This window comes from Macrotis lagotis, chromosome 2, assembly GCF_037893015.1.
Source record: "Macrotis lagotis isolate mMagLag1 chromosome 2, bilby.v1.9.chrom.fasta, whole genome shotgun sequence".
NCBI lineage: Eukaryota > Metazoa > Chordata > Mammalia > Peramelemorphia > Peramelidae > Macrotis > Macrotis lagotis.
Genome location: NC_133659.1, coordinates 149,687,426 through 149,715,232, shown reverse-complemented (window position 1 = coordinate 149,715,232; position 27,807 = coordinate 149,687,426). Strand labels below are relative to the sequence as shown.

At 35.7% G+C, this 27,807-nt stretch overlaps 1 protein-coding gene and 1 pseudogene across 1 annotated transcript in view; both read left to right on the top strand.

Moving 5' to 3' along the window:
* Positions 1 to 27,807, top strand: part of SLC35F3 (solute carrier family 35 member F3) — a 566,773-nt gene that overhangs the window by 83,290 nt on the left and 455,676 nt on the right. The window lies entirely within an intron of this gene.
* LOC141513295 (large ribosomal subunit protein eL13 pseudogene) lies at positions 16,171 to 21,964 on the top strand (annotated as a pseudogene).

The window sequence follows — 27,807 nt, the reverse complement described above, 5'->3', positions numbered from 1 at the left end:
TGGTGGAAAGAGAAACCTACCAATGTATTGTTGGTGGAATTATGAATTAGTCCAACCATTTGGAAAGAAATTTGGAATTAAATGAGGAAAGTGACTAAAATGCACATGCCTATAGATCCCACTACTAACCACATACCCCCGGAAAGTCAATGACAAAAGGAAAGGATTATAAGCACCATAATATTTATATAGTACCTTTTGAAATAGTAAAAAATTAGAAACAAGTAGATTCCCTTTGATTAGGAAATGGCTATCCAATTTGTGGTTTTTTATAATAATAATAAGGGCTAACATTTATATAATACCTACCATGTGCCAGTATTATACTAATCATTTTGTAATTATTATCTTATTTGTTCCTCATAACAAACTTAGGAGATAAATACTTTAATCAGTCCCATTTTACAGATGAGGAAATTGAGTCAAACAGTGGTTTAAATGTCTTGTCTAAAGTCATACAATTATAAACATCTGAGGCCTGATTTGAGCTGAAATTCTCTTGACTTCAGGCAAAACACTCTATCTACTCTTCCCACCTAGTTTTCTATGGTTAAAGAACATGGTATTTTAGATCAGAAAGTTTCAATATTGTAGGAGTTTTTTTTCTTTTTCTGTTTTATTCTTTGTTATGAAGGATGACTCTCTAGAATAGGGAGAGGGAGAGGATACATTGGGAATCGTAACTGATGTGAAAACAGATGTGGCATCTAAGGACTGGGGATTTATTTTTCCAACTCATACTCTAACAGAAAGATCAGATCCCTTGAACTCTTGTAACCATGAAGAGTTGAGGATTATTTGTCTCATATTGTTTCTCAAGAATCTTCATCTGACATAGTCCCCTTCCTGATTAGTGATATAATAAGTGATTATTGTACCAATAACAATTAACCAATTAATTTTTACAAAGAGATATTTATTGAGGTCATATAGCAAGAAATGAAGTTCAAATATCTCCCTCATATACATGCTCTTTCCTATGACAAGTCCACAGGCCCTGGAATAGCTGCTCTACAGAAGTAATCATAAAAACACTAACCCTTATCAAGTCAGACAGATAATTTTTAAAAGTCATTACTATATCTATATCTATCTATATCTATATCTACATCTATATCTATATCTATATCTATATCTATATCTATATCTATATCATCTATCTATCTATCTATCTATCTATCTATCTATCTATCTATCTATCTATCTAATCTAAGTCCCCTAGATCAAAAGTAGTTGTTAAAAGCATTCCTCAGTTGAGAGGATGCCCCTCAATTGGGGCATGGCTGAACAAGTTATGACATATGAATATGATAGAGTACTATTATTCAGTAAGAAATCATGAGTGGTCAGTCAGTAGAGAAGCATAGAAAGACTTGTATGAACTGCTGCTGAGTGAAGTAAGAAGAACCAGGAGAACATTGTGCACATTAATAGCAACATTGTGTGATGATCAACACAGTTCCTCTAAGAAGTTCATTGATCAAGGACAATCCTGAGAGGTCTATTAAGAAAAATACCATCTACATCCAGAGAACAAGCTATGGAGTCTAAATTCAGAACATGTTCATTTTTTTTAAACTTCTACTATTTTTTCTTTCTTTTTAATTTGTTTTTTTCTCCTTAGTTCTTTTTTTACTTTTAGACTTTTCAAGGCAATGGGGTTAAGTGGCTTGCCCAAGTCCACATGGCTTGGTAATTATTAAGTGTCTGAGGTTGGATTTGAACCCAGGTACTCATGACTCCAAGGCCGGTGCTCTATTCACTGCACCATCCAGCTGCCTCCTTAGTTATAATTCTTCTTTTACAATATGACTAATATGGCAAATGTTAAACATGATTATACATGTACAACACATATCAGATTACTCACTGACATTGGATGGGGGAGGGAAGAGAGGGTGGTAGAAAAATGTGGCACTCAAAAGTTTGCAACAGGATGAATGCTGAAAACTGTCTTTCCTTATAATTGAAAAAATAAAAATATAAATAGCTAGAAATAAATTAAATAAAAAGCATTTTCCTCCACCAAGTTTACTTTGTTGGGTCATAGCCAATACACGAGTCATTCCTTTGCTTGAAGGTTGTAGTGAATATGTTTCTGGATTGATTTATTTCTGGGCTGGATCAAGTAGGTTATTCCTCAAGACTGGCTTCTTACTAAGCTCAGACCCTGCAACAATTTTCAAACCCTACTCTGAACCTCTGATGGCTTCTTCTTTTTCCACACTCACAATAGCTTTGGGACTATTTGTTTCCTCATATTCATGGTCACCTAAGCCCAGGAACCAATGAACACAAGGATGGATGACATATAAGTGGATATTTATTTGTAGTCACATGGGAATCCTAGTTGGGACACAAGTCACCTAAGAGTAGTACCTGCTTCCTGTCTCCCTACTAGAGCAATTTTTATCTCCTTTGACACTAGGGAAGAAAGAGATCATTTTGTGACCACTAGGAAAACCTACAGAACATCTAGGAATGCTTCAGATCTAGGAAGGTCCTTCATCATATCATGTATTTCTATAATTAGGCCCAGCTAGCTTCTATGTGTCCTAATACTTATGCTAATATATGCACATACTACTCATGTAATTTAGCTAATCTCTCTGTGACATGATTGCCACACACATACTCATACACACACACACACACACACATATATATACATACATACTGATATGTATATAGATACAAACCTACTAACAGATATATATCTACATACATATACATATAATAGATACATACATACATATCTATTGAAAGTAACATTTATATAGTACAATGTACAATATACTAAATAATAATTATTTTTTATTACAAATATATAAATAATTTTTTATCCAGGGTTTTTTCCAATATATCATATTATCTCCCTAATCCCCTTAATTTAACTATTTTATATATATTTCAATTCTGTTTGTAAAATTTCCATTTTCCTTCATCCATATGATAAAAAAATCTTAAATATATTGTCTGCTTTAGTTCTATCAGTCATAAATGAAGTCAGACTAGATGATATTTAAGGTGCTCTCCAACTTTAAATTTATAATCTCAAGATACTACTGATCCTAGCCTGTAGGTAACAAGAATATTTTGAATGAAATCTGAATACCAACTGTGTTCAGCAACTATATTTTAATTCTGACAAAGAGAATAGAGAAGGGAGGAAAAAGATAATTTTTATTTTGTCTCTAGAAAGCATTCTCTATGTCATAGTTTAGCAAATTTACAGTAGAATTTTAGACCATCTTAAAAATAAATTAGAGAATTCATGTATCTATATCTATCTGTCTGTCTGTTTATCTGTCTATCTATCTATCTATCTATCTATCTATCTATCTATCTATCTATCTATCTAGATATACTTTTACTCAGACTGTTCTGGTTTTAACTCTGATATTTACAACAACATAACCTACCTTTAGAAAGGCTTAACAGCATAATCCCTGAAGCTTTCTTTGTTTCTCACACAGGGAAGGTGATAGGAGGCATTTGGCTACTTAGGCCAAAGCAATCAAAAATCAATCCTTTATTTATTAAGCACCCTGAGGCACATGGCCCTGGAATAGCTGCTCTACAGAATTAATCAGAAAAACACTGTAACCCTTATCAAGTCAGACAGAGAGATAATTTTTAAAAGCCATTGCTTTATACAAGAAATGCCACTTCTTTTCTTTTCTTTTTTTTCTTTATTTTTAAGTCTGCAAAAGCAACTGTTAAATAGCCCTCAATGCTAGAAGATGCTGACAGAAAAGAAGCTCAGAATGGTTTGAGTTCCTAGTTAATGATAGTAGGTTTGGGGTGGGGGGGGGAAGGTTGAGTTGGTTGTGATTTTTATGTGGAGGAAAATGAATAAGTAGGTTACCAAATTTGTAGATGACCCCTAAATCCTTAAACCTATTTAGAAGCTATCTAGGCAGACCAGAATGAATGTGTAATTTGTGGGAGATAATTCCTTTATTTAGGGTGAGATGTGTCACCTCAGGGCTGTTGTTCTTATAATTGGCATCCACTGTGGATATCTTGTTTTTGCTAAATGTGACTGTTAAATTATTCTCCCCAAGGTCTTATTCTTTAATATAGGAGAGGGAGAGGAGAGAAAAAATCCTTAACCTGGGAAGTGAGGCAGTAAAATGATAACAAAATGATGGATATACCTCAGCTTGCTGAACATGAAAGCTTGGACTAAGGATTTGACCCAGTAATCTATACAATAATATTTCAAACTTTGGGATAAAATAGTCCCCCCCCCACAAAGGACCTAATTATTAACCTACTGGACCAGGGATGAATGACAAGACTAAAATCACTAGCTAAATAGTCTTCTGCAACTTTCATTCCAGTGTCAAATAGCATCATCTATGCTTAAAGTAAGGATTGAGTTACTTTTCTTATTATGCAATACATTACAATGTATAGTTCAAAACTGTCCTCAATACCTCAAAATCACTTTCTCTTTTGGGGAGAGAGTTGGTGCAATGCAATGGGGTTAAGTGGCTTGCCCAAAGTCACACAGCTAGGGAATTATTTGGGTTTTTGGATTAAGATTTGAACTCAGGTCCTCTTGACTCCAGTGATAGTGTTCTCTCCACTGCACCACCTAGCTGCCCCTCAATACCACTTTCCAAAAAGGGATTCAACTAAATTTCTTCATCTATAATAAGGAAAGCATGAATAAATAAAAAGGCATTTATTAAGTATTGAGTATATATAAAGTGCTGTGATAAACACTGGGGATTCAAAAACCACAATAAAAATAATCCCCTCTCTCAAGAGAATTATATACTGATAAAAGGAAAAACACGAAAAGGGAAGTATCAAACAAAGTGGAACATTGCGGTGAGAAAGTTAAAGGAATTGTGAATATCATAAGGAAGTAGAATGCCATGCTCTGTATAGAAAGAATGGTCAAGTGTATTTAATCATGGTTCATGTTTCAGAACTGCAAGATATGCAAAAAAACTGTACACTGGCTTGATGCTAAACTATTTTGAGCATTTAAGTTAACATTGATTTGTTGACTATTGTTCTTTTCATTATAATGTAGTTCCTTTCTTATCTCTTTATATTGTAAATGTTTTACTCTGTTACATGTCATGATTACAGCTTCCAGTTTTTTTTCTGGATTTACCTGAATCATAATAATTGTTTCTTAGTTCTTTATTTTTATCTTTGTATGTCTCTGTTTTTTTAGAAGTCTGTCTTGTAAACAAGAGCTGGTGTATGTGTAAGCTTATCCCTTTTCCTTTTTATTGGATTCTTTAATCCATTCACATTTAAAGTTATGAGAGCTAATTTTATATCTTTCTTTATTCATCTCTAATAATTATTTTCCAAAATTAGAATATTTTCCTTCTTTTCTTCTGTAAAATCAATACAAAATCTATTTATTTTTTTTATCATAATCTCCATTAAGGAACCCTTATTCTCACTGGGTTTATTCTATTCACCCATAAGCTCCTCCCATCCCAACTATTACTCCATTCCCTAGTTTTGTTTAATTTATAAGTAACTTTTTCTTACTTTTTAGAAATACTCTTAGAAATATCAGTTCCTGCAGGCCTTAGAAAAAATATTGCCACATGGTAGGAATTGTCCTTTATTTCTAATTGTTCAGTTAATCTTTGCCCTCATGAACATTTCTCTTTCCACCCCACCACATGTCTTTTCCTTGGGTCCATGCCTTTCCAGTCTTCTGTTTGTTATTTGCCTTTGAAAGTTCCTCTTTCCCTAGGACAGGGTTCAGTTGTCTTTTTAAGTACCAGATTTCTGTGGATTATAACCACTGGAAGATACAAATCACTTTTCATAGATTATCCCTCTTCCCCAATGGAAGCACTCATTAATCTTGCCCCTTTCCATAATAGGATACAATTTTTATCTTTTCTTTCTATTTGGTTAGGCCCCTCCTTGCTCACTGTCCTATATGTTCTCTACTTCCTGAGAGACAACAGGAGTTAATTTCCCTCCATTATTAACGTTTGAGCTGATTAGGGTATAGCACATATTCCTCTCTAAACTCTGCCTGCTTTCTCTCTCCTTTATGTCCTTTCTGTAATTTAGTCAACAAAAAACATTTATTTACCTATAGGTGAGTTGTTATGAGGTTTGGGCTATAATATTTCAGGCTTATAATATTCAATTTTATAAGTCTATTTGACTTATGCTTTTACTCTTTTCTCATGTACTTTTAGAAAGAAATATCTTTTTTTAAGTTTTTTTTTGCAAGGCAATGGGGTGAAGTGACTTTCCCAAGGTCAAACAGCTAGGTAATTATTAAGTGTCTGAGGCCGGATTTGAACTTAGGTACTCCTGACTCCAGGACTGGTGCTCTATCCACTATACCACCTAGCCACCCCAGAAAGAAATAACTCAATGGTGTCTTCTCATTTTGTTGTTGCCCTTGGTTGCTATATTTGTTTAACTTTTTAAAATATTTCTATTATTTGGGGGCTTTGTAAAGAAAATAATTTATTTAGCTCTGATTTTCTTTCAAGGGATACTTTGAATTTTTTTTTTTTGTCGAATGCCCATATATTTCCATTAATAATTAGGCTCAAATTGAAGGATATATATCACCTTGGATTGCGTCTTTTCTCTTTAAAAACATATTATTCCATTCTATCCTGCAGTTTCTGGTGGGTACAGATAAATCTGACATTTGAATTTCCTTACTTTCATTTGTGAATATTTCAAAATTTTTTTGTCTTTGGGATTATTAAATTATTAAATTTAATTTAATTATTAAATTTAATGTGTCTTGGAGTTTGAAGTAAAGGTTTTTTTTGTTTGACTGTTTCTGGAGGCAATCAGTAGATTCTTTTAATTAGCACTTTGTTTTCTGGCCTCAAAAGTTCTGGGAAATATTGTTGTATTATTTCTTATATTGCATTTTCATTTTTTTATTTGTCTAGGTATTCTAGTAGACATAAACCCTAAATATGTATCGAAGTTTTGATTGGAAAAATCATGTCTCCTTTTACCTGTATTGCCTTTTTGCTTTTCTTTCTGGTTATCTTTCTCTTTCCTTTATTTTAATTCCCTATCAATTACTCCTTCCCTTTTATTTATTTGATTTTGCCTTTCAGCTATTCAAATATTTCTGTTCTGCCCATTATTTCTGCTGTGCAGACCATAAATTCTTTTTTCACAATTCCTATTTATCTTCTAAACCATTTAAGAACATTTCATTGTGGGTTTCTGCTTTCTTGGGAATCCATAGGATCTTCTGCTTCATTAAGTGTTTCATTTTCCTTTATCTTAAAATGTTTATTCATAGAAGTCTGGACACTTTTACTTGATTTGGAAGTCATAATCCCTCTTGTAATTAATCATTTCCTTGTTTATCTGTTTTTGCTCAAAGTCATTGAGTCTTCCTCTTGAATTTTAATATTTTTTCCCTTATATTCCCCTATTGTTTATTTTCTGCTTCTTTTCAGGGTTGTCTTCCTGGGGGCTAGATACTAAAGTTGCTTTGGTCTCTTTCCTCAGTAAATTTGTATTTCAGCAACTTTTGTCTCTGTCCTAAGTGACTATTGGGATAGTAGCACAAAATGACCACCACTGGATGCTTGGGCTTTTTTGCTTCTACACTCTGCTCCAATTGCTGTTGCTGTTTTCTTACCAAGTAATGCTTTACCAGAGAGTATTGCAGTCTCACTCAGAGCAAGTCTCTGACTTTGGGTTTTCTGGGCCACTGTGGACCATAGGGTATTGAGTGAGCATGATAAGGGTTAGGAATTTGCCTTCTTTACTATTAGTTCATTAAAAATTTTTTTTAAATCTCCTTAGAATTTTTAGTTCCCTAGCCTGAGACAGCTAAAACTGTCTTCTCTCTTACACATAATCCTGATTTTAGAGAAATTTGAGAGATTAAGAGGATCAGAAAAATGACTAGTCCTTCACCTTGTTAGTCACGTAACTCAGAAATATTCTTATTATTTTCTAACCCCTTCTGATTTTTCATTTGCTGGTTTCTTTACTTCATTCTCTAATGCTCTTGCCCCTCAAATTCTGGTCTTATCCTTCTTCTCTTTCCTTTTTATTTCTTCATTTGGTACATTCTCCCATTCACTCTCATGGCTTTAACTTCATAACTGAGGACCTAAAACAATGCTTTTCCTATAATGAGTAATTAATGAATATTTGCTGAGATGGATTACCTGAGTTTTGTTTCTATCAGGGAGTTCTAGAGGATCCATGATCCAGTTTTCTCAGTTGCTGTTTTCTTACCAAGCAATGATTCACCAGAGAGGGCTACAGTCTCAGGCAGAGCAATATTAAAGGTTAGGAATTGTTTTCTTTATTGTTAGTTCCTTTTTATTTTTATTTTTATTTTCTAATTTTTATTTTTTCCTTTAGTTCACCCTCCCATTCACTCTCATGTCTTTAACTTCATAACTGAGGACTTAAAACAATGCTTTGTTTATAATGAATATTTGCTGAAATGAGTTTAATTCATTTCAGCAAATATTCCTTAAGTAGTCATTATAGTCATTTACAGACAAAGCATTATTTATGTTCTCGGTTATGAAGACCAAAAGAATGTAGCTCCTGTTCTCAAGGACCTCACATTCTACAAGCAAAATATGTGAATATTCACACCAATAAGTAGAGAAATAAGCTAATATCTAATAAGTTTATTTTCCATGTGCATGGGTTCTATTTATGACATGAAAGAAAGCAATAACAAAGACTCTGTTTAAATCTACTCAGTATATTGCATAGAAAGATTATAGGAAAGTGGAAAGAAAGTAGGTCAAATTTAAGTTTTCCCTCTATTCCTAGAGTTTGTTTTCAGAGGAAATACATTTTCTGACTGGTTTTACCATGTCAGATTCCCAAGGGTTATCATTTATATAACAAGGAAAAATTATCTATCAGTTTAAAAATGAAGTTTAAAAAAGATTATTTATTTGGTTAAAATTCAGTATAAAGAAAGGGAAAAATTTTAAAGGGAGTCAAACTTGGGTGTCTATGTTGGGAGGGGTTAGGGTGGTACTAAGGAGGTAGAAGGGAAGAACTAAGGGGTAGCTAAAACATGATGTAAAGCAGTGTCCACTGAGCACATCTGGTGAGATTAATTTTTGTCCACCGTAGTAATTAAGGTTTTAGCTTTAATTTGTGGTCAAATGTTATGGAAAATTTATGTGTCTTAACATCCCAACTTGGTGAAATAACTTGGAGGTGCCAGTGTTAGGCTTAGCCCAAGTGACTCCTGTGAAGATAATAGGATATGTGGCATGGGAGTCAGTACATGATACTGTACAAGTAGGAGTACATACCAGAAAGTTCTGTTGTTAGCAAGATTTTTGTCAGATATACAGCTTTGGGCCTTGTTATTGCCTTGTTAATTGAGGTACCTTATTAGTACAAGGCCAATATAGAAGGGAAAGGATCATAACAATACAGAAAGAAAATGATTACATTTCTAGGAATTGCTATATTTGTCTCTAAAAATAGAAAAGAAAAAGATTACAATATTTCTCAGTCCAATGCTTTCTTGCTATCTATTTTCAATGTGCTTTAAAAAGAAAATCTATTCATTTATGCATTAAGTAAAAATAATATATTTAAAGGATACTAAAGTAAAAAAAAAATCTTTTTTTCCTTTCCCTTCCCTTTAGGAAGATGGAAGAATTCATGACCAGTATTATTGAAAGGAAGGGAAAAATGAAAGAAAAATGTTTAGTTGTCCACTGGAGGCTTTACCTAAAAAAACCCAATGAATCTGATGGCATGCTTTTTCAATCTCTTGATCTAGAAGAATTCTCAGCTCCTAGAGCAGATAGAGAAGAGGGGAGGGACTCAAAAAGCCAACTAATCTAGTTCTCTGTGACAATGCTTCTCCCAGTAGGCTATTATAAAGTTTAATTAGAGTTCTTAAGGAAGAAACAATCATCATTTCTAATCTAAGTGTTTCTTATAGCTCTGACATGATTTTCTCTTGTTCTGATGCTAAGTGACTACATGCTACATTCCTTTATGGTAGGAGTTAGGGACTAGCCAATCTTCAGAGTGAATGTAGTTTACTACTGCATAATTTGCCCTATAAAACACTGCAGTAGGAAAAAAAACATGGCATTGCATTGTGGAGTCTCTGGTGTTCAGTGATGTAAGTAACTTAGAATCTTAAAGGTGGAAATGACTATAGGATTCATCCAGTCCTAATTCTTACTTAATTCAAGAATATTATTAATACCACTTCATACAAGTAGTCAATAAACTTCTTTCTGAATTTCAGTCATTTTCCCCAGAGTTTTAGAGTAGCCTACCTTTTCCAAACTTAGATGGATATGTGATCTTACTTATCGTAGATACCCCCTTTATTGGCAATATTTGTAAAGTACTTAGTGTAATATAAAGCAGCATATCGTAGATACTTAATAAATATTTACTCCCTTTTCCATAAACTTTAATAAAATTTGCATATACTCTCTTTGGCTTGAGTGCAAGCCTTCATTGCTAATGTGCAACTGACTGCTCATATCACTATGTGTCTTTCTATTGTCCTACCCTCCATGCATAACATCCTATTGGTTTCTCTTCTCTAATTAAAGTCAAATGGAATGAAAACATGTCCATATTAATTTATAATTATAAAATTTGAATCCATCCCTAGGAGATGAGAGGGAATTTGAGTGTACTTCCTAGCTGTGTTGTGCTTCCGCATTCTCTAAGCTGCCAGAAACCTGTAGAAGGCATGATCTGCCCTCTGAGCTTTGAGTTCAGATATCTCTTTTTCTATTTCCATTATCCTGAGTTGGGAAAGTCAGTACTCTAGTCCTAACCCTCCATTTTCTTGCTTCTGTAGAGCCTTGAGGAAGTTGTGGTGTCCTGAGATTTGTCTGGTCTCCCATTCAGACCTTTTTTAAAAAAAAAATTCACTGTATCAGTGAAATGATGTAGTTACAGCATTTGGGTAGAGTCTAATATTTTACAAATTTATTGTTACAAGTTAAGAATGAATATCTTATAAATGGTCAAATCTGAACAGTTTTCAGTAGAAGAAATCAAATCTATCAACAGTCATATAAAAATGCTCTAAAATCCCTAATTGCTAGAGAAATGTAAGTTAAAACAATTCTGAGGTACTATATTATATGCATCAGATTGACTAATGTAACCAAAAGAGGAAAATCAGAAATGCTGGAGGGAATGTGGAAAAGTAGTTATACCAGTGTACTGCTCATAAAGTTGTAAACTGATCTGGCCATTCTGGGGAACAGTTTGGCACTATTCCCAAAGGACTATAAAACTTGGGCAGTTTGTCCCAATAATACTGCTACTAGGTCTGTACCCTAAGACCAAAGAAAAAAAGAAAGACCTATATGTAGGTCTTAAAAAATCAGCTCTTTTTTAGTGGCAAAGAATTTAAGTTTGAGGGGATAACTATCTATTGGGAATAGCTGAACAAGTTGTGGCAATAAGTGTAATGGAATACTATTGTGCTATAAAAAATCTGAAAGAATTAAATGAAATGACCCAAAGTGCAATGAGCAGAGTTAGAACATTGTACAAAGCAATAGCAATAGTACAATGATAGTCAATTGTGAAACAGTTAATTACTCTGATCTATAATATAATGAATGATTCTTTATAATTCTAAAGGGCTGATGATGAAAAATGCTATCCACATCCAGAGGGAGAACTGAGTAAATCTGAGTACAGATTGAGAAGAATTTTTTTCTTAATTTTTCTCCCTCTACCCCCAACAATGTGGCTAATCTGGAATTATTTTTCAAGACTCATGTATAATGGATATTATATTTTTTTCTCAATGGATGGGAAAGAGGTAGAGGGAGACAGCAAATAAAAAATTAAAAAAGAAAAGAAAGAAAAAACAATGCTTTTCTTTTCTCTATCTTTTAGATATGTTAGACACCATTCTAGGATTCCATCAAAAGGTACTACCAGAGACTCTCTCTGGTTTAGGGCATTTTGGAAATTTAACTGCTTAGGTATTTATTATCTTATTCCTCTCTTTTGTCATATACTCCATGTGATTTCTCTTTATCTTCACTTCCAATAGTTGATTTAATACATAGGACTTTAAGATAGAGAAAGCACTTTGCAAATATTATGTCATATGTTCCTCCCAACAACTGTGAGCTACACATATACATTCATATGTCCATTTTTATAGATAAGGAAATTTAAATTCTGAAAGTCTCAGTGATGTATATCCTTGGTCATACAATTAATGCATGTGAGAGAGAGGATTTGAACCGTTGTCTCTCCTGACTCTAAATGCAATGCTTTTTTTCCCTCTATGATAGCTCTCTAAAAGTTCCACTTTTCAGTCCTTCAAAGAACTCTAGCTTTCCATGAAGTCTGAATTTTAGCCCTTTCTCTTGTCATTTATCCTTCAAAATAACAGTGGTGTGTTGTGATTCCAATAGATGATTTGCAAACCTAGATATGCATATGAATTGTTAGTTTTATAACCCTGTTTTTGTAAATGGACATTACTTCTAATTCAGTCTAACAAACTTTTATTAAGTATCTGGTAGATGCAAGGCATTTGATGCTAGGATACATAGACCAAATGAAAAACAGAAAAAATGGCCTCTGCTCTCAAGGAGATGACAATTCTTCTGGGTAATAGAACAATATAACAGAACAATATATAAGTATGTGCAGGTTAATGTGGAGAGGAAAAGAATATTAACTATGGAGATTTAAAAGTGACTTCCTATAGGAAGTTGGTACTGAAACTAAGTATTTTAGTAAATAAAACTTTCTAGTTCTAAGGAAAGAGGTAAAAATAAGGTTCAGGAGGGAAGGCAATGGATCTATAATATCATGTATTGGGTCATTTGTAGCAAGTAAAAAAATGCAACCAAAAAAAAACTGAGGCAAGTCTTCCAGGCAAAAAAAGAGTTTAACAGGGATGCATTTAATTGTTAATAAAATAACTCACACTGTTCCCCTCAGTGGGTCAATGATGCCTCCCCCAAAAGATCTGAAAAGACCATATTTATTGAGACCCAAAGTCTATGTATATGGGGAGAAGGGGTAAGAGATGTAGTAGGAAAAAAACCTTACAATTGATTTTTGTCCTTCATTTTCAAAGAAGGTCATGACTTCAGGGAAGTGATGCCATAACAAGCATATGAATTGAATTTGAGTAAGGGTTTGCTGCACTAAGCCACCAGCCTCACCTTCTCCTCCAGAGTCATCTGGGTCCAGTGACCAGAAATGAATCAGGATGGGAGGTAATCAGTTAAGTGCCTTGCACAAGCCAGACAGTAAGTGACAGTCCTCCTGACTCCAAGGTCAGTGCTCTATCCACTATGCCACCTGGCTGCCTGGCTTTCAGGTATGACTAATAACACTCTCTGACAATTGAGAAAGGCTTTAAGACACTCAGCTGACACTAGTGATCTTGATTAGAAACTCAAAACTGCCCCTTCCCAACCCAATCCCTTAGCCTCCCCCTTGGAGACCAAATCACCTGCTAATTTAGACAAGAAGAGAGTTATCCCTTGAAGAGGGGCCCAGCACAACCTGGTTCTCTATTTATGGATAAACAGAATCAAAGGTTATGGATTGGTGCAAGGGAAGTGGGGGTGATAGGTGTGATCCCATTACTCAACCATGGCCTTAGTTCATATCCAGAGAGATGTCCTTTTTAGCTAGACTGAAAAATGGAATTTGATACAATGGGAAATAGGATTATAGAGTAATACTGATTGTTTTTTATTATTTGTTTTACTCTTTTATTTCTCTTTATTTTTTCTTTAATATTTATTCTCATTTTGTACAAATAACTTTTTTTAACATTAATAAAATATTCTTGTTTAAGAGTAAACGAAATACCCCCTCCCCCATAAATATAGACTTGCTTGAGTGATAAAGTAAAGGGGAGAGAAAAAATTAAAATTAAAAAAAATAATAGTAATAATTATAGGTATGGCCAGGTGGCGCAATGGACTGAGCACCAGCCCTGGAGCCATGAGAGCCCAAGCCCACATCTGGCCCCGTACACCCAACAATCACCCAGCCATGTGACATGCAAGCCACCCAAACCCAACTGCCCTGCAAAAACCAAAAACAAGGGAAACAAAGACCCAAAATAAAATAGTAATAATAGTAGGGGTGGCTGGTTGTCAGACAAAGCATTGGCCCTTGAGCCAGGAGCACCTGGGTCCAAATCCAGCCTCAGACATCCAATGATCACCCTACTATGTGGCCCCAGGCAGGCCACCCAGCCCCATTTGCCCTGCACCCCCCCCCAAAATAATAATAATAAAAATGTGCTTGAGTCTTTGTTCCAACACCAACAACTCTGTTGCAGGTGGATCACATTCTTTATAAGTCCATCGCAAAACTTACTTCCATGTTTTTCCATCATTGCCATTGCTGATCACAACTCCCTCCTTTTGTATTTCTCCACTACCATGTACTATATTTTCTCTCTCCTTTCACTCTGACTCTGCTGTAGGGTAGCTGATTGGCCCAGCAGACAGATCTCTGGCTCTGGAGCCAAGAGGCCCTGAGCCCCCCCCCCCCCCCTTAAGGCCTAGCATCCACCTGGCCCTATGGTCTTGGACAGGCCTTCCAATCCCAGCCCCTTGCAAGAAGTAAAAAAGATGTGTTATATCTGACCACTCTTCCCCCATGGTCCACCCTCTCCTCCATCACTCACATCAACCCCCTTCCCCCTGTCCCCCCCCTCCTTCTTACTCCAGATGCTTATACCCCATTGAGTATATATGCTGTTTCCTCTCCTAGCCACCTCTGATGAGAGTGAAGATTCCCTCATTCCCCCCCTTGTCTTCTCCCCTTCCATATCATTGCAATAGTTCATTGTAATAAAGAAAAGGATGATGATAATGATGATAATGAAATATCTTGGCCTATTCCCCCTCTCCTTTTTCTTTCTCCCATTACATTTCCCTTTTTTCTATTGACTCCATTTTTACATCATATTTTATCTTCAAATTCAGCTTTCTCCTGTGCTTCAATTATAAAAGCTCTCTCTACCTGCTTTATTAACTGAGGTTTATGCGAGTATTATCAGTGTCATTTTTCTATACAGGAATACAGGCAGTTCATCATCATTAAGTCCCTCATATTTTCCCCTTCTCCAATCTCTATGCTTCACCTGAGTCCTGTATCTGATCAAACCTTCTGTTCAGCTCTGGCCATTCGAAATTTCCCTGGTTCATTGAAAATCCATCCTTTTCCCTGGAAGAGGACATTCAGTCTTGCTGGGTAGTTAATTCTTGGCAGCATTCTAAGCTCTTTTGCCTTCTGGTATATTATATTCCAAGCCCTACAAGCTTTTAATGTAGTTGCTGCTAAGTCCTGTGTGATCCTGACTGCAGTTCCACGATATTTGAACTGTGTCCTGGCTGCTTGTAATATTTTCTCTTTGACTTGGGAGTTCTGGAACTTGGCTATAATATTCCTAGGGGATGTTTTTTATGGATCTCTTTCTTGGGGGGATCGGTGGATTCTCTCCATTTCTATTTTGCCCTCTGCTTCTAGAATATCAGGGCAATTTTCCTGTAGTAATTCTTTGAAAATGATGTCAAGGCTCTCTTGCTGATCATGACTTTCAGGTATTCTAATAATTTTTAAGTTATCTTTCCTAAGTCTGTTTTCCATATCAGTTGTTTTTTCAATGAGATATTTCACATTTTCTTCTAATTTTTCATTTTTTTGCTTTTGAGGTATTGAGTCCTGGTTTCTCATAAATTCATCAGTCTCCTTGAGTTCTAGTCTTTGTCTGAAGGATTTGTTTTCCTCGGAGGGTTTTCTTATCTCTTTTTCCATCTGGCCAATTTTGCTTTTTAAAGCATTCTTCTCCTCAATAACTTTTTGAACTGTTTTATTCATTTGACCTAAGCTGGTTTTTAGCATGCTATTTTCTTCAGCAGTTTTTTGGATTTCCTTGACTAGACTGCTGACTTCATTTTCATGTTTTTCCTGCATCTCTCTCATTTCTTTTCCCAGTTTTTCTTCTAACTCCATCATTTGATTTTCAAAGTCTTTTTTGAGCTCTGTCATAGCCTGAGCCCAATTTCTGTTTTTCTTGGAGTCTTTAGATGCAGGAGCTTGTGCTTCCTCATCTTCACACTGAGTATTTTGTTACTTCTTGGGCTCATATACAAAATATCTCTCAATGGTGTTCCTCTTTTTTCTCTGCTTGCTCATTTTCCCAGCCTGAGCCTGGTTTTGGGGTGCTTCCTGAGCTTTTGGGATACTCCCACAAGGATCTCAGTGTGTGAGGCTCTGTCCTCCCTCCTGGTCTGTGAATGACCATATGCAACCCCCTCTGCCACGAGGCTGAGGTGGGGGGCCCTGCTGTTCTATGGGGGAGTCTAGACTGTGATCAGGATCTGAATGTGGTCAGAACCCCAGAGTCCTGTTCCAGGAGCAGAGGACAGAACTCAGCAGTCTCTCTTTCTTCACTCCCCTCCCTAGGTTCAATGGGCACTTGCCCAGGGGGCTCCTGCTTACAGGCTCCGCCTGCTTCTGGTTCCTGGAACTTGGATGCACTGTCCAAGCTGCTCTCTGTGTGCCCTGAGGGCTGAGCTTCACATGCTCGCTCTGGCAGAGGACCCTCCCAAATTGTGCCTGGTGCTCCCCGGGGCATAGTTCAAGAAACTCCCCCGCTGCTGTGAGCCACGGCTCCCAGAGCCCTGGGGCTGCTTCTAGGAGGCTGAAGTTCTTTTGCACAGGTGGGTCACCCCTCTGGTGAGCTGCCCCTCCAACCCCAGTGAGCAGAGCCTTTCTGCTCTTTTCCAGATTACCTTGAGTAGGAGAACTGCCTCACGGGGTCCCTATATGGGTTCTGTCTCTTGAAAATTTAGTTAGAGTCCTTGGTTTATAAGTTTTATGAGAGAGTGCCTAAGACACAATCTGTTCTTGTGGCCATCTTGGTTCCACCCAGTAATACTGACTGTTAAATGTTACAGCATAATAATAATAATTTTCCTCCATTATTCCCTACTGTTGTACAGATTTCATCCCACTTCTCAAGCTATCTCATGCTCAATCTTACTATCTTTCCAATAAATCCTTCATAGTTGATCTAAGCAAATCCTTGAAGACATTCTTCTGAGTCTTTTAAAATTCCATGAATACCAAAGCAGCATTTGGGTGATCTGTCAGGATTTGGTGGAGTCAAAGAAATGAAACCCCAACTCTGTTATTACTTGTGTGACCTTGGGAATATTTCTTAATCTCTCTGGTCCCCAGTTCCTCAAGTGAGAGAGCTGGATTAGATGACCTTTAAAGTTCATTCCAGTTTTAAATCTCTAATCCTATGATCAACCTATCTCCTTAACCTCACACATGTCATGGACAATATCTTTTACATAAGTTCTTGCTCATGATATCACTGGTGAAATAGTGTAGCCTCTCAAGTGTCCCCCTTTGGTGTACCTGAAATTTTGACTCTTCAATGTATGCATCATTCATAGCCAAATAACATCACAAGAGGAATATTGGTGTTAAAAAGATGGCTGTTAATACTGTGCAGTGGAGGACCTACACTATAATTTTTCTTTAAACTTTAGACTGGATCTTAATTCTTCTAGTTTATGGAAATAATCAGAGTTCAAGAATATGTAACACATGGAACTCACCAACATTGTTTATGACAAGCAAAGCTAAAGATAAAAAGCTTTGCCCTTTATCTTATCTTACCTTATCTTTGCTTACTGTTTCTCAGACTTTGAATTAATTTCATGCATATTAAGAAGAAAAGAAAAAGGTTCAGTCTATAGAGTATCCATACACACAGTCTTTAGATTTCTATGACTATTCATTTCAAAACCAGAAGTTCCTGTTTGTGAAGTGTCCTTGGAGTCAGGAGGACTGGAGTTTGAATCCTGCCTCAGACACCTGACTCTTACTAGCTGTGTGACCTTGGGCAGATCACTTAACCCTATTTGCCTTGTATCCAGATACATCTCCAGTCCTCCTGATTCATATCTGGCCACTGGTTCCAGATAGCTCTGGAGGAGAAAGTAAGACTGATTTAGCACAGCACCCCCCTCACTCAAATCCAATTCATGTACTTGTCTTGACTTCACCTCCCTGATGCCATGGTCTTCTTCAAGAATGAAGGACAAGTCCTTTCCACTCAGCTGAGGTGCCTGTGAGGAGGCTCTAAGCAACCATGGTGCCCAGCCAAAATGGCATGATTCTTAAGCCCCATGTTCACAAAGACTGGCAAAAATGAGTCATCACATGATTTAATCAGCCAGCCAGGAAGATCAGAAGGTGGAAGGTCCATCTAGCAAAAGCCCATGGAATTGCTCCTCACCGTGCATCTGGTCCTATCCAACCCATTGTTAGATGCCCTAATATCTAATACCACACCAAAGTACGTGCTGGTAGAGGCTTCAGCTTGGAAGAACTTTGGGTGGCTGGAATTCATAAAAAAGTGGCCCAGATCATTGGCATCTCTGTGGACCCTTGTCACCGAAATAAGTCTACAGAGTCTCTTCAGGCAAATGTGCAGCAACTGAAAGAATATCGTTCCAAGCTGATCCTCTTCCCAAGGAAACCCTCTGCACCCAAGAAGGGTCACAGCTCTGTTGAAGAATTCAAGTTGGCATCTCAGCTTACAGGACCAGTTATGCCATCAGAAATGTCTACAAGAAATAGAAAGCTCATGTCATTACTAAAGACGAGAAGAATTTCAAGGCATTTGCCAGTCTTTGTATGGCCAGGGCCAATGCCCATCTCTTTGGAATCCAGGCAAAGTGAGCCAAGGAGGCTGCAGAGCAAAATGTGGAGAAGATAAAGTAAACAGCTTCTGAGAAGTTTAATTAATAAAATAATTCAAAATTAAAAAAAAAAAGAATGAGGGACAAGCTTCATCAGAAGAACCAAAGTTTTCTCATCTATAAACTGAGGATGGCTTCTAATGTCCCTTCTACCTATAAATAATAACTAGCATTTATGTAGTGCTTAAAAATTTGCAAAATACTTTACAAACATTACCTCAGCTTATCCTTGCAACAACTATGGGAGTTAGGTGTTGTTTTGTTTTGTTTTGTTTTACAGATGAAGAAACAGAGTCATACAAAGGTTAAGTGACCTGCCCAAAGTCACACAGTAAGTATTTAAGTCAGAATTTCAACTCTGGTCTCTCTGATTTCAGATTCAGTGATCTATCCCCTGTGCCATCTGGTGTAAATTTATGATTATATGATTCTCTGAATGAGAATATCTAATTACTGTTTTAAAGAAAGATAGTGTAATGTAATAAGAAGATTGATGACTCTAGGATTCGGGAGAAACTCAAATTTTAATTCCACTTCTACTGCTTACTATTTGTATGATTCTGAGCAAGTAATTTATTTTCACTGATTCTTCACTTTTCTCATCTGTAAAATGGGACTAGTAATAAATGAAAGAAATTTCAATGGATTATTATGAGACTGGAGTGTGATAAGGTAGGTTAAAGCCCTTTGAAAACTTGAAAAAAGTCCATAAATATCAGCTATTACAAAGGAAGAAGAGAATTCTGTAGCTAAAAATTATTATCAAATCTTTTCCCTGTTTTTGAACTCTTTAATGTGAATTACTTCAATGTCCTGTCAACACCTATTCTAAGTAACTGTGTAATTGCTTATGGGACTTAATTTTCTTATGTAATTGTTAGATATTTATTTCATGTTCAAATTGATTCAAATGTCAAGCCTGTGATTCCATTAAGCTTGTCACTGCTACAAAATTGCCTGGTAATTTCATCTTGAATGACACAGGGCTCTCCTAAACCAGAATTTTCTTTTATTTTGTTTACGCCAATCTAAAACGGTGGCTTGCCTTTTTGACCAGTCCAAATAAATCAGAACTCATTTCCTGTGCCAGCCTCAGGGGAGCATTTAATATGTGTCCCAGTAATTTCGTACTCAAGCCCAACTCTGTCAGGCTTCTTGTCAGCAATAAAAATAACCAAAATTGGAGGCTGGATGTTGCAAGAGTGAGCATGCAGAGTAATCTCCAATTTTCAGAGTCAAAATAGGCAGTGTCCATGTCACTTCATACCCTCTAAATTAATTTGGTATTTTTATGGACCCAAGAATATGTACTCCCCTCATCCCCATATATTGAAGCTTTCAAATCTGCTACCTAACTAAAGTGATGGAGATGGTAAGCTAGCCATGAAAAGTGAAGTTAATTGTGGCTGGCTGATAGCTCCAACTTCAGGAACTTTTTAGTGCCTACAAATTTGCAAACATGACTTAGCCCTGTGGATTATCAATGTACTGGAAATATTCTGAAGTCATTTTCTTCTACCTTGAAGAGGGCAAGTAGAACAGTAGCCATTCATCCTACACCAGGGTTCATTGATTCAGTGCTCCCCAGCAAGCCTAAATCCTTATATTCTGTGAGACATTTTCCCTGAGTAACACTGAAGTCTGCCCTAGACCTCAGACTCAGCTTTCTGGTCTTGCCCATTGTGCAGTGACCTTTTATTAGCATTAGCATGGATGTAACTTCTCCAGAAATTTTCTCCCTCTGACCTCCCAAGGGTTTGTGTCTGGGTCTGTGTGTGTTTGTGTGTGTGTGTGTGTGTGTGTGTGTGTGTGTGTGTGTGTGTGTGAGTGTCTGTTCAGGCATGGGAGAATCAAAGAAAGAAGATTCAGTATCAATGTTATTCTGCTAATACCTCCCATTGTAGATCTGGACCTGAACCTTAGAAATCACCTGGTCCAATCTCTTCATTTTACAGATGAGGAAACTGAAGCCCCTACAGGTTAAGTGACTTTCCCTAGATCACTCAAGTGTCAGTTGGTTTTATTGCTCCAAATTCAGTGACTTTTCCATTGTACCTTTCTTCCAGGTAAGGAAGGGACAGACCTTTCCAACTCAATTAGTCAAACAGTCAGTTAACATTTATTAAGCATCTATTATGATGCTTGGCTTAGGGAATATTCCCTTCCCCTAATCCCCCTTGCTCCTTCTTCAAGTCATTATGCAAGTACTGCAGTTTGGGTTTCTATCTGGAATTCCTTTCCATAGTTCACTGATTGGACCAGTTTTAGTAATTGAAAGAAAAATTACTGACCAGCTACACTTGTTAAATAATGGTTTGTGAACTCTGTGATGTTAGCTTCTTCGTAGAATTTAACTCTGTACTGCAGTCAATCTCTTTTCCTTTTTATATTTTCTTCGAATTTCTGTTCTTTATAACTCCAAAAGCTATGGGGGTTAAAAATGTTTCCAGGGTTAAACCTTCTGAATAGCTCACCTTAATTCACATAGGCAATTTTCTTGAAAGGAGAGGTTTAATAATTTATATTTAAAATCCATTTTCCTGTAAGATTTGTACATTGCAATGATTTATCTTGATAATACGATTGTTGTTCATCATGTCTTCATGACCCATGAACCAGAGCAAAACAGACACCACTATATGCCATTATCTTTCTAAATCTGTCCAAGGTCATGTGCAATGTTTCCATGATACTATCTATCCATCTCATCCTTTGCCATCCCTTTTTCCTTTGGCCTTCAATCTTTCCCAACAAATGAAATTGTGTGTCATTTGGGAGTGACCATTTTTCTGTTTTTTCCTCTTTAAATGTAGGTTTGTCTGAGTCCTTATTTCTCTTAAAAATAATTTCCTGCTGATTGTTGGTACTGATCATATGCTGTTTATCTAAGGATGAATAAATTACATGCATCATTTACACCTATAATTGAAGAGATGGCAGCTAGAGTTTGACAATGACTGACTCCAAAACTCTTAAATTTGATGATATCCAGGGATAAGCAGGTTAAAGTGGGGTTAGTGTTTGACTAAATGTATCTGCCTTTCCCACAGGTCATACCTGAGAGCTTAGCAAATATCCTAATTATATCTTAGATGTACAAAATGGATTTTGGTCCTCAGAGCATGGAAAAGAGAGAGATTTGATTTTTAAAATAAAAAAATAATCCAGAATCAAAAGATCAGTTTTTAAATTAGGTCATACCCTTAGTTCTGATGCACAGATTAATTATATTATATATATATATATATATATATATATATATATATATATATATATATATACACATATGACACATCTATCTTTTTGCCTCTCTTATTCAGTTCCATAAAAAATAGTTCAGTTACAATTATAAATAGAATTACAATGATCTTTACTTCCCTTCTCCTACCTTACTTATGCTCTTACCTCCTTACCTCCATATAGCCATACCTGCTTCTTTTATACACCTTCTTCTTTGTTTCATTAATCATTATGGAGTCAAGAGTATTATTGGAGAAACTTGTTTATACATTTCAAGGAATTTCGATCTCAGGAGGAAGGATGTTAGTATCAGATTTTTAACAACCAGGATATTGAGAGACCTGGAAATCATATCATATGAGGAGTGACTGAAGCAACTAGGGATGGCTAATATTGGAAACAGTTGTCATTTACCCTTCAGTTTTGAAAAGAACCAGTGGTTGATGACTTATACATAAATTGGATTTAAGTGAGGCAAAGTGGAACAAAGTCATAAACTTCATTCTTTTTTAATTTATTTTTATTAAAGATATTATTTGAGTTTTACAATTTTCCCCCCAATCTTGCTTCCCTCTCCTCACCCCTCAATGGAAAGCACTCTGTCAGTCTTTACTTTGTTTCCATATTGTACCTTGATCCAAATTGGGTGTGATGAGAGAGAAATCATATCCTTAAAGAAGAGAAGAGAAGTCTAAGAGATAACAAGATCAGACAATAAGATATCTGTTTTTTTCTAAATTAAAGGGAATAGTCCTTGCACTTTGTTCAAACTCCACAGCTTCTTATCTGGATACAGCTGGCACTCTCCTTTGCAGACAGCCCAAAATTGTTCCCAATTGTTGCACTGATGGAATAAGCAAGTCCTTCAAGGTTCAACATCACTCACATGTTGCTATTAGGGTGTACAGTATTTTTCTGGTTCTGCTCATCTCGCTCAGCATCAGTTCATGCAAATCCCTCTAGGCTTCCCTGAAATCCCATCCCTCCTGGTTTCTAATAGAACAATAGTGTTCCATGACATACATATACCACAGTTTGCTAAACCATTCCCCAGTAGAAGGACATTTACTTGATTTTCAATTTTTTGCCACCACAAACAGGGCTGCTATAAATATTTTTGTACAAGTAATGCTTTTACCCTTTTTCATCATCTCTTCAGGGTATAGACCCAGTAGTGGTATTTCTGGGTCAAAGGGTATGCACATTTTTTTTGTTGCCCTTTGGGCATAGTTCCAAATAGCTCTCCAGAATGGTTGCATGAGTTCACAGCTCCACCAACAGTGAAATAGTGTCCCAGATTTCCTACAACCCTTTCAACAATGATCATTATCCTTCTTGGTCATATTGGCCAATCTGAGAGGTGTGAGGGGGTACCTCAGAGAAACTTTAATTTGCATTTCTCTAATAAATAATGATTTAGAGCATTTTTTCATATGGCTATGGATTGCTTTGATCTCCTCCTCTGTAAATTGCCTTTGCATATCCTTTGACCATTTGTCAATTGGGGAATGGCTTTTTGTTTTAAAAATATGACAGTTCTCTGTATATATTAGAAATGAGTCCTTTGTCAGAATCATTAGTTGTAAAGATTGTTTCCCAATTTACTACATTTCTTTTGATCTTGGTTACATTGGTTTTTTCTGTTCAAAGGCTTTTTAATTTAATGTAATCAAAATCATCTAATTGGTTTTTGGTGATGTTCTCCAATTCTTCCTTAGTCATAAACTGCTCCCCTTTCCATAGATCTGACAGGTAGACTAGTCCTTGATCTTCTAATTTGCTTATAGTATTGTTTTTTATGTCTAAGTCCTGTAACCATTTGGATCTTATCTTGGTAAAGGGTGTGAGGTGTTGGTCTAATCTAAGTTTCTTCTGTACTAACTTCCAATTATCTCAGCAATTTTTATCAAAGAGGGAGTTTTACTGCCAATGGCCGGACTCTTTGGGTTTATCAAACAACAGATTACTAAAATCATCTCCTGCTTTTACAACTAGTCTATTCCACTGGTCTACCACTCTATTTCTTAGCCAATACCAAACAGTTTTGATGACTTATGCTTTATAATATAATTTTAGATGGGGTAGGGCTAGGCCACCTTCTTTTGCACTTTTTTCCCCATTAAGCTCCTGGCAATTCATGACTTTTTATTTCTCCATATGAATTTACTTACAGTTTTTTCTAACTCATTAAAATAATTTTTTGGAATTTTGATTGGTACAGCACTAAACAGATAGTCTAGTTTTGGTAGAATTGTCATTTTTATTATATTAGCTCTACCTATCCATGAGCAGTTGATATTTGCCCAGTTATTTAAATCTGATTTAATTTATGTGAGAAGTGTTTTATAATTGTTTTCAAAAAGATTCTGAGTCTGTCTTGGTAAATAGACTCCCAAATATTTTATATTGTCTGAGGTTACTTTGAATGGGATTTCTCTTTCTAGATCTTCCTGCTGTATCTTGCTAGACATATATAGAAAAGTTGAGGATTTATGAGGGTTTATTTTATAACCTGTAACTTTGCTAAAATTGCTAATTGTTTCCAGTAGTTTTTTGGGGATGATTTCTTGGGATTCTCTAGGCAGACCATCATGTCATCTGCAAAGAGTGAGAGTTTTGTCTCTTCCTTCCCAATTCTAATTCCTTCAATTTCTTTTTCTTCTCTAATTGCTGATGCTAATATTTCTAATACAATATTGAATAGTAGTGGTGATAATGGGCACCCTTGTTTCACCCCTGATCTTATTGGGAATGCCTCTAGCCTCTCCCCATTGAATATAATGCTTGTTGATGGTTTCAAATAGATCCTTCTAATTATTTTAAGGAACAGTCCATTTATTCCTACACTCTCTAGTGTTTTTAATAGGTATGGATGCTGTATTTTGTTACAATCTTTTTCATCATATATTGATATGATCATATGATTTCTGATAGGTTTGTTGTTGATATAATTGAGTATACTAACAGTTTTCCTAATATTGAACTGACCCTGCATTCCTGGAATAAATCCTACTTGATCATAATGTATTATCCTAGTGATGACGTGTAATCATTTTGCTAAGATTTTATTTAGGATTTTTTCATCTATATTCATCAGGGAAATAGGTTTATAATTTTCTTTCTCTGTTTTAACTCTTCCTGGTTTAGGTAACAATTCCATATTGGTTTCATAGAAAGAGTTAGGCAGAGTTCCATCTTTCCCTACTTTTCAAAAGAGTTTATATAGAGTTGGAACCAATTGTTCCTTAAATGTTAGGTAGAATTCACTTGTGAATCCATCAGGCCCTGGAGAATTTTTTTTTAGGGGGTGCAATAATGGCTTGTTGAATTTCTTTTTCTGAGATACAGTTGTTTACATATTTAATCTCCTCTTCATTTAACCTGCACAACTTATATTTTTGTAAATATTCATCCATTTCACTTAGATTGTTGAATTTATTGACATAGACTTGGGCAAAATAATTTCAAATTATTACTTTAATTTCCTTCTCATTGGTGGTGAGTTCACCTTTTTCATTTATGATACTAGCAATTTGATTTTCTTCTTTCTTTTTTAAATCAAATTGACCAGAGGTTTATCAATTTTATTGGTTTTTTCATAATACCAACTTTTGATTTTATTTATTAATTCAATAGTTTATTGTCTTTTGATTTTATTAATTTCTCCTTTACTTTTTAGAATTTCTAATTTGGTATTTAATTGGGGATTTTTGATTCATTCTTTCTCTAATTTTTTTAGTTGCATGTTTAGTTCATTGATTTCCTCTTTCTCCAATTTATTCATGTAAGCATTTAGAGATATAATATATCCCTTGAGAGTCGCTTTGAATGAATCCCATAGGTTTTGGTATGTTGTTTCATTATTATCATTATCTAGGATAAAATGGTTAATTCTTTCTATAATTTGTTTTTTGGTTCACTCATTTTTTTAAAATTAGGTTATTCAGTTTCCAATTTGTTCTGGGTCTATATCTCCTTGGCCCAGTATTGCATATGACTTTTCTTGCATTGTGATTTGAGAAGGATGTATTCACTATTTCTGCCTTTCTGTAGTTGATCATTAGATTTTTATGTCCTAGTACATGGTCAATTTTTGTATAACTTCCATGTACTGCAGAGAAAAAGGTATATTCCTTTCTATCCCCATTCAGTTTCCTCCATAAGTCTACCATATCTAATTTTTCTAACAATCTATTTACCTCCTTAACTTCTTTCCTGTTTATTTTATGATTTGATTTATCTAGATCTGATAATGGGTGGTTGAGGTCTCCCACTAGTGGAGTTTTGCTGTCTATGTCTTCCTGTAGTTCTTTCAGCTTCTCCTCTAAGAATTTGGGTGCTGTCCCACTGGGTGCATATATATTCAATATTGAAATGACTTTATTGTCTATGGTACCTTTTAGGAGGCTAAAGTTTCCTTCCTTATCTCTTAATGCTATCTATTTTTGCTGCTGCTTTGTCTGAGATAAGGATTGCTACCCCTGCTTTTTTTTACTTCAGCTGAAGCAAAATATATTTTGCTCCAACCTTTTACCTTTACTCTATATGTATCTCTCTGCTTCAAATGAATTTCTTGTAAGCAGCATATTGTAGGATTCTGGTTTTTAATCCACTCTGTTATTTGCTTACGTTTTAAGGGAGAGTTCATCTCATTCACATTCAAGGTTATGTTTACTAATTCTTTATTGCCCTCCATGCTATCTTCTCTCTGGACACTGCCAAGGTAAGTGAACTTGTTCACAGTACTCAAAACCTCTCCATTTGCTGTAATAGATTGTATGTTGAATTTCCTCCATTGTCCATCTCTATAAAGGTAAAAGGAATATTTTGTAGTGTTAAAATCACAGGAGTATTTCGCTTTTGGTCATTGCTGGTAAGATCCTTGCCAGAGTCCTTCTCTAGGTTGATCCTTCTCCTGGAAGATGGTCACCTCCCTGAGAGCCAGTGTGGCTTTCAGAAAGGGTCGAGGAATAGTTGATATGGTGTTTGCTACCCAAAAACTCCAGGAAAAAATGCCAGGAACAGAACAGAGGTCAATCATGAGGCCTATGGAAAATATGTTAAAATTTGGTTGCCCATGGAAGTTCATCAGTATTGTACATTAGTTCCATGATACCATGCATGCCTAGGTTCTACATATTGGATGATGCTCTTGAGACTTCCCAGTTCCCAATGGAATAAAGCAAGAATGTGTCTTTGCTCCAATACTTTTTTAACATGATGTTTTCAGTCATGTTATCAAATGCCTTCACTGAGGATGAGCTTGGCCTCAAGGTCAGCTACTACTGATGGCAAATTCTTCAACTTCACCAAGACCAAAGTGAAGAGAGTGTTGGTGTATGATCTCCTGTTTGCAGATGATTGTGCACTCAATGCAGTCTCTGAAACCAAGATACAACAAAGTATGGATCAATTCTCTGGTCCAATTTTGGTCCTACAATTGGTCCTCCATCAACCAGCACCACACTATCCATATGTGAAAAGAAATTAATTGATAGTAATAGTAATAGCTGCATTGGCTAGCATTTATATATTACTTTAAGATTTATAAAGCACTTTACATATGTTATTAATTGATTTTTATTTCAACTACTTTCCTCTAAATGTCACAAAGGTCATCCCCCTTGTTTTCATGATCCCTAGTGTAATATAATATATATGCATATTATGTGTGTATATATATATATCTTTAAAATATAATAAAAAGAGTACTGGTTTTATTCAGAAGTCTGTGGCTTTCTCAACTTCTCTGAGTTTCTATTTCCTCATTTGTAAAGTGAACATAACATGGGATTATTGGGAGAACTAATAACTG